The sequence below is a fragment of the Sinocyclocheilus anshuiensis genome, unplaced genomic scaffold (assembly GCF_001515605.1).
Source record: "Sinocyclocheilus anshuiensis isolate Anshui unplaced genomic scaffold, SAMN03320099.WGS_v1.1 scaffold1309, whole genome shotgun sequence".
Classification (NCBI taxonomy): Eukaryota; Metazoa; Chordata; class Actinopteri; order Cypriniformes; family Cyprinidae; genus Sinocyclocheilus; species Sinocyclocheilus anshuiensis.
The window spans coordinates 65,319-73,993 of NW_015548286.1; the positions used below are offsets into that span (position 1 = coordinate 65,319).

Consider the following 8,675-nt stretch of genomic DNA (forward strand, 5'->3'; position numbering starts at 1 on the left):
ATGATAGATAGATAGACAGACAGACAGACAGATGATAGATAGACAGACAGACAGATGATAGATAGATAGATAGGTAGACCGACAGACAGATAATAGATAGACAGATAGATAGACAGACAGACAGACAGACAGACAGATAGATAGATAGATAGATAGATAGATAGATAGATAGATAGATAGATAGATAGATAGATAGATAGATAGATAGATAGATAGATAGATAGATAGATAGATAGATAGATAGATAGATAGATAGATAGATAGATAGATAGATAGATAGATAGATAGATAGATAGATAGATAGATAGATAGATAGATAGATAGATAGATAGATAGATAGATAGATAGATAGATAGATAGATAGATAGATAGATAGATAGATAGATAGATAGATAGATAGATAGATAGATAGATAGATAGATAGATAGATAGATAGATAGATAGATAGATAGATAGATAGATAGATAGATAGATAGATAGATAGATAGATAGATAGATAGATAGATAGATAGATAGATAGATAGATAGATAGATAGATAGATAGATAGATAGATAGATAGATAGATAGATAGATAGATAGATAGATAGATAGATAGATAGATAGATAGATAGATAGATAGATAGATAGATAGATAGATAGATAGATAGATAGATAGATAGATAGATAGATAGATAGATAGATAGATAGATAGATAGATAGATAGATAGATAGATAGATAGATAGATAGATAGATAGATAGATAGATAGATAGATAGATAGATAGATAGATAGATAGATAGATAGATAGATAGATAGATAGATAGATAGATAGATAGATAGATAGATAGATAGATAGATAGATAGATAGATAGATAGATAGATAGATAGATAGATAGATAGATAGATAGATAGATAGATAGATAGATAGATAGATAGATAGATAGATAGATAGATAGATAGATAGATAGATAGATAGATAGATAGATAGATAGATAGATAGATAGATAGATAGATAGATAGATAGATAGATAGACAGACAGATAATAGATAGATAGATGGATAGATAGATAGACAGACAGACAGCTAGACAGACAGATGATAGATAGAAAGACAGACAGACAGATAGACATACAGATGATAGATAGATAGATAGACAGACAGACAGACAGACAGATGATATAGTTTCAGCAGAAGTGTCAGTCTGTTAAAGTCTGTGAGCTGACCGTGTCTGTGCTCCTCAGCTGTGCGTTTCGGCCGGATTCCCAAACGAGAGAAGCAGCACATGCTGCTTGAGATGCAGAACGCCATGAGCAACATGATGAACAACAGCCACGGCAGCCAGCCCCTGGGCAACCAGACGTCAGCCAGCGATGCAGCTTCAGAGCACAGCAGCTCCGGCCCTTCCTCCCGCTCCCCCTCCACCTCCCCCAGGAGCCACCGATCCGAATCCAGCCCTGACCCCGAGCTGCTGAGCGCCATGGATACAAACACCAGCTCAGACTCCTCCAGCGCCACTGACAGCGGGGAGGAGGAGGTCATCGGCACAGTGACTAGAGCGCACCAGGAGACCTTTGTGTACAATCAGGAGCAGGCTAGCGTGCCTTCAGAGGCCCCTAACAACTACAGCCATTGCACAGAGAAGACTCAGGAGGTCTGGAACCAGCAGAACAATGCATCCTTAGAGAGCGAACAGAAGCCTCCATCAGATGGTGCTCCACAGGGACCTGAAGACTCGGGCTGTCCTGTCAGACTGCCCAACAGTAGCCCCGCTGGACCGTCTCTGCAGAACCTCTCTCTGAGAGCTCACAATGACAGTGACACCCAAGTCAATGGCAGCTGTAGTGTCCCAACATTCGCAAGGGTTAACAGGATGCACCTGGTGAGTTACACTACCAAAATAGCAATATACCACAATTCCAGTGGTCTGTAGAAATACTCATGATTCTCGTTCACAGGTTTGCCCCATGAACACATGTGGATCCTCAGAAGTCGGGTCACAGTATTTGGGAGGAGTTCTCCATGAGCTTCACCCCAGCCGTCAGAGAGGTGGTGGAATTTGCAAAGCGCATCCCAGGATTCAAAGACCTGTCCCAGCATGACCAGGTCAGCCTGCTGAAGGCCGGCACCTTTGAGGTATGTCCAAATAAAACCTGGACTGAAATCACTCCTGTGAACTGACTGAATCCAGTTTAATTCCATTGGTTTCCTGTTTGGCCTGTAGGTGCTGGTGGTGCGCTTTACATCCCTGTTCAATGTGAAGGAGCGCACGGTCACATTTCTGAGCGGCCGGAAGTACAGTGTGGAGGCGCTGCGCTCGATGGGTGCTGGAGATCTCCTCAACTCAATGTTTGACTTCACTGAGAAGCTGCAAGCTCTGAACCTCAGTGAGGAGGAGATGAGCCTCTTCACAGCTGTAGTGCTAGTGTCTGCAGGTATTAACTACTTCCTGTTGTGCCATGCGCATGCATGTGCCATGTTATGAGACCATACGAGAATGCCGTGACTTAAGGCTGATTTATACTTCTGCGTCGGACCTACGCCGTAGCCTTTACGCCGTAGGCTATGCGTCAGTTTTCATTTATACTTCTGCGTCTGTGTCCGCGTCAACGTGCAGTACACATGCAAACCGCTAGTCTGCAGTGACGGCGTAGGTCCGACGCAGAAGTATAAATCAGCCTTTACTGTGTTAAATGAATTCCCCTGCTGTGTTTCCAATAGATCGCTCTGGTCTCGAGAACCTCAACTCAGTCGAGGCCCTTCAGGAAACTGATTCGAGCGCTGCGCAGCTTGATCACCAAGAACCACCCCACCGAGCTCGCCATCTTCACTAAACTGCTCCTCAAGCTGCCGGACCTGCGCTCGCTCAACAACATGCACTCTGAGTAGCTCTTGGCCTTCAAGGTCCACCCCTGAGCACCCATCAACCCTCATAACTGTGGACCACACTACCCCCCCTCCCATCCATCTCCAGTGCCTCCAGGCCTGTTCCTGCGGCCCACGTATCCAATGGGGAGCTTGCTCTTACTCAATGCCCCTTTCCTGACACTTCTCCCCATGACATTCAAAGGACTGCTGGTTAAACATGGGATGGGATGGGGGGGGGTGGGGGTTTCGTAGTACTGTAAAACGCCTCTGCTCGTGCTAACACACACGACTCGCAGACACAAACTGGAGGGGTTTCGTTGTAGATGCTTACGAGAGTTTGTACGATTACGCGGTTTGTGTGCGTGCAGAGGCACCTTGAATTGGTTTCTAGATCTATACTGCCTGTGCAATAAGTGACATGTGATTGTTCCTTGTTGGTCTTTTAATACTTTCAGAGAAGAGGACGTATGAATGCCGTGTGTTGTTTAGGGGAGATTATGAAGGGATATTCCCACAAGCAAACGAGAAACGAAGTACACAAAGCACAGTTTGGAAGCAAAAACGAGAAGCGAAAAACAAATGCGGAAGAATGTGGAACAAGCTTCTAATCGGAGCTTTCTGGCAGGAAGACACAGGATTGTTTAATGACTAGATCTATTTTTGTAGTTCGTTTTCTGTCTTCAAATCTGTAGTTAAGTGCAGAGGAAGCCGCTCTTAAGGCCTCAAACGTTATGTAAGCATGTGAACGCAAAAGCCTCTTGCTACACAAGCTCAATTTTGTGGATGGTTGCGTTCCAAATACAAGTGGCATGCAGACAAACTGTCCCTTACAGTCAGTTTTCTCTTCCAGGTCAGCTACTGCCGTGATGGAGCAAGAGTTTGAAGAGAGTCTTGCTGAGCAAGTCGGAGTTAGTTCAGCTGCCCACACATTTATATCTAGCTACCTGACTAGTGACGCATTTGGCTTATTGGCACAGACATTTGAAGTTGATTGTTGCCCGCTTGAGTGTTTGTTTCCGCCAATACTCAGTCAGACCGCAGGCTTGGCCAAGCATTTGTGTTCTTGCATAGAGTATGTTTCTGGTTTTAGATCTGCGTAATGGTGCATCTGTGTATATGTCCTGATTCGTAGGGCTTTCAGTGATGTGTGATGATGATGCTAAATGACTAAAGGAGGAGTAGATCATACGTGTTTTATCACTGTAAGCATTGTGCATGCTAACCTAACCCTAACTGATGGGACACAAAGCCATCCACAGTGACGTCATAATGTCTGTATAGCTGACACCTGCCGGTTTGATGCATCTGTATGGGTGATCATTTCAGGCTAGATATTTATGATTTTTCGACTGATGATTTGGGAGGAAACACTCTCCATCAAATAATTGTAATTCTGTTCATTTCTCTTTTTTTCAATATTTTATTGTTCTTTCTGGGCAAGTCTGTTCAGTGGAAGTTCTTGTAGAATTATTGTGTCTGTGCTGCAGTAAACAAATAGTGCGCATACTCGAGCACCGTTGGACCAGACAGGAAGAGGAAACAGGAAATGGCCCAAAACGTACCACTGGCAATGCCTCTCATCATCACCCTGCCAGCTCTGGGCATCTGAACTCTTCTGGGATCGGTTTTGATCTCAAAGCTGCTGTAGATGGATAGTCAAGCAAAGAAGTATCTTGAGTTCTGTTTGGTGTTTGCTGTTCCTGCCTCATTGTTCAGCCTGTGGCTCACTCAGCGTCATTGTTGTGTTGCCATGATCCAGTCTGTCACTTTTCCTCTGTGAAAGCATTGTAAGATAGCTAGATTTCTATATTATATGTATGTATATAAATATAATTCAATACATATAAAATAAGAAAATAAACATAAATGCTGAACTCATTTTTTCCATGCATTTAGTCATTTTTGCATCCATGTGTCACAAGTGCGACTGCGAATGTATAGACAGAAGCATCGAAGTCAAAAGGACAAAAAGGTCGGAATCTTTAGGATGTTTGTTTGTTTTTGAAAAGAAGACTCTTATGCTTACCAGGGCTGCATCCCAGTGGGCAAGTGATGATGAAAAGACATCAGAATGGATCAGAAACAGGCCTGATATGCAAATGACACTGATTTGATTTAAACTGAATGTCAAACATATTGGCCTACATAAACATTAAACCAATTTTAGTGTGAGATTCACTTCCTGTTTTCACCTAATCACCACTGGAAGAAATTGCAGTCCAAACTGAATTTAAAATGATGTTACAGCATATTGAACAAGTCTTGACTAATATTTGATGTCAAATTGATATCAAGGTGCCCGCAGGGGAAATATTATTAGTTTAAAATGATCTTTTCTTTTAAAATGTAATTTCTTCCTGTGATCAAAGCTGTATTTTCAGCATCATTCCTCCAGTCTTCAGTGTCACAAGATCTTCAGAAATCACTCTAATATGCTGCTCAAGAAACATTTCTGATTATTATCAATGGTGTTTTTGCTGCTTGATATTTTTGTAGAAACCGTGATACATTTTCTTTCTTTCAGGATTCTTTGAAGAGCAGCTTTTATTTGAACTAGAAATCTTCCGTAACATTATAAAATACTTTTTATAATGAAGCACAAAACAATTAAAGTACCACAAAGTATGGCATTACTATTGCTTAGAAATATACCATTGTGTTCTTTGATTAAAATGGTGTGGCACTCCAGAGTACTTCAGTTTATTATAAAAGTGTTTACCATTTGACAGTGTTATGTTACAGATATAAAGACAGTATGGGCATTTGATGTTAAGTATTCTGCATTTAATCACATTAAATTCAAAATAAATATTTGATGCAGAGCCTAGGACAACATGCATTTCTCTACATAACAACTAATGAGGAAGAAAGAAATCTGCAGAAAGAACTCATCCTGAAAATTAAATAGAATATAATGGGCTTTGTAGCAGGTATGTTTCATAGATATAAAAATGAGGTACTTGCATACAGTACTTCTTGGGGCTTAAAGCAAGGATTCAGAAGACAACAATTTTGCTATTTTGATGTCAGAATTATTAGCAAAAATGTTAATTAGCGTTTTATAGCGCCAGCTTGTGGCTGATTTTCACAACATTTCTGCAGAAAAGATGAAAAAGCAAACACATCACTCATATTCTCCAATGGCTGCCTAGCCAAGTTAAGATTCATTTTAAAATGATCTTATTCGTGTGCAAACCCCTACATAACCTAATCGCAACTATTTAGCTGCGTCCTTATATTCCCCCTAAAGTCTAAGATCGAGAGATCAGAAGCTTATAGTCCCTGTCTCAGACTGAAACTCAGAGTGGATCCAGCTTTCTTTGTGGTTGGGTCTTTAGAGATCAGATTGGCACCTGTCGATTTAAAACGTACATTTCAGTTAAAAAAAAACTTTTTTTCTAGTTTCTCTAGTTGGATATTTATTGTGGATTTCGATTCAGTACTCTGTCTCTTAAATGTCTATAACTCTGATTTTTACTCTGTGTGTGCTATATATATATATATATATATATATATATGAACTTGAAAAGAGTTATGATCCAAGATGCAAACAGGGATTAAAGTGCTTCCGTCAGTTCATAAAGAGAGTCACTTGCTTCATTCCTGAATGATTCAGCCGTTCGAACGAATTAATTGAATAAATGACTCAGTGATAAAATCAGTGACTTGCCGCCACCTGCTGGTGGATTTAGTTTCATTTTTAGCGTATAATTTCAGTTATTTAAATCATATCTCTGTATTCAAAATGTTATATTTAAAACATTAATCGCCACATTAATGTATGAATTTAATTGCACTCATGCTACCTCTGAGCCTCATTAAACATCTGAAAATGTACCTACAAGCCACTTTTGTGTTCTTCTGTGCCACCTCTGTAGTACAAATTAATTTATTAATACTAATTTCATATGATTGGTAACTTCCCAGACAGCAGACAGTTTCTGCCCAGATCCGGCCCACATCTGGCCCGCATGGATTTCACATGGGCAAGATGTGGGCCGGATCTGGGCCAACACTATGTTGCTGTCTGGGTTATTTGTCTTATTCTACTTATTATATTGTTTTAAATAGAATTTTTAAAAAGTTTATAAACACAAATTGTTGAATTTGACATAGATGAAAATGATGCCATTACAAAGGTAAAAAGGAATACAAAAATATTAAATGATTTAAATAACTGAAATTATACGCTAAAAATTAAACTAAATCCGCCAGCAGGTGGCGGCAAGTCACTGATTTTATCACTGAGTCATTCATTCAATTGATTCGTTCGAACGGCTGAATCATTCAGGAATGAAGCAAGTGACTGTCTTTATGAACTGACGGAAATCCGTCATACCGACTGAAACACTTTAATATAAATATAAAAAGAACATAAAGAATAAGAAAATCAGTACAAATACATCCAGGATCCATCACCTTCAGTGCTTGGATCCCAATAATAAAATGAGAGAAAGAAAGAAAGAAAGAAAGAAAGAAAGAAAGAAAGAAAGAAAGAAAGAATGAATGCATGGAAGAAAGAAAGAAAGAAAGAAAGAAAGAAAGAAAGAAAGAAAGAAAGAAAGAAAGAAAGAAAGAAAGAAAGAAAGAAAGAATGCATGGATGAGGCATTTATCTGTACACCCAAAGCACTTTACATTCGTATCAGGGGGTCCCAGGAGGTCTCTCGTCCAGGTACTGACCAGCTCTCCAGCTAACCCTGCTTAGCTTCAGTGGGCAACCAGCCTTGGGCTACAGGGTGATGAACAAATTAATTTTTGTATTGTTTTAATTGTTTTAATCTTATTCTTCTTTTCAGAAAATTCTGGACTCATCTCAGTGATAATAGGCCACAGGGGGCACAGGGGGCATGGTTATGTTCGGCACCTAGCCACTGTTAGAAGACACTAGTTTTTGAGTTCAGTGTATTATTCAGTAGGCTTGTGTAACAGTACCAGTTTCCCATGAGCAAAGATGGCATGCAGGCTGTATACTTCTGCCACTTTACTAACCAGTTGTGACTGTGTCAAAGTGGGAAGCAGAACTGAATATGCCTGAATAACACTTTCACAGAACCTAAATAGTATCTAACAAGAATTTATTAATTTACATAAAGCAAACTGTATAATTCACTGGCATATGACAACTTAAGACAGGGGTGCCAATCCTGTTTCTGGTGCTCTGCAGAGTTCAGCTCAAGCCGGATCAAACACAGCTTTTCTGGTGCTTCAGCTCAAGCCGGATCAAACACAGCTGTCTGTGCTTCTGAGGATCTTAATGAGCTGCTTGAGCTGCTTCTGATCAGGTTTGGAGCTGAACTTCGCAGGAAGGTAGATCTCCAGGAACAGGATTGGAAACACCTGCCCCAAGATTACAGTAATACAGCACTGAAAATTGTAAGAAATAATTTTGCAGAGAGATTAGCCTTTTTCACACTTTGAGGGTTTTTTGTGCTTCCGGACTGGTCGTTGTAAACTATTTCAAATCACTTATAATGAGTGAGCATAAGAACAAGATCTGGAATTGAACTCTACATATAAAGTATTGTGTAATGTTTTGAGTTGAATTTGCACGAAACATAACAGAAAAATTTGAGCTGAATATAGCTGTTAATAACACGTGAGCTAGCAAAAGCCAAATCACACAGTCGAGCATATAAATTCAAAAGAATCAGTGGCCTGAACCAAATGAAAATGAAATAAATTAATCTTGTGAAACAGGCTAATTAGATTTCTGATAGTACACTCTTAAGAAAAATGGTTCTAAACCGTACCAGAAAAGGGTTCTTCGGCTTGTAACATTAGGGCCTTTCGCACCGCTTTAGTTCCAGAACTAAATGTACAGTACTAAA

The 8,675-nt window shown here is 40.0% G+C and overlaps 1 pseudogene; it reads left to right on the plus strand.

Annotated features, from left to right (window-relative positions):
- Positions 1 to 4,714, plus strand: part of LOC107655882 (nuclear receptor subfamily 1 group D member 2-like) — an 11,535-nt pseudogene extending 6,821 nt beyond the window's left edge.
- Positions 4,715 to 8,675: the final 3,961 nt, after the last annotated feature.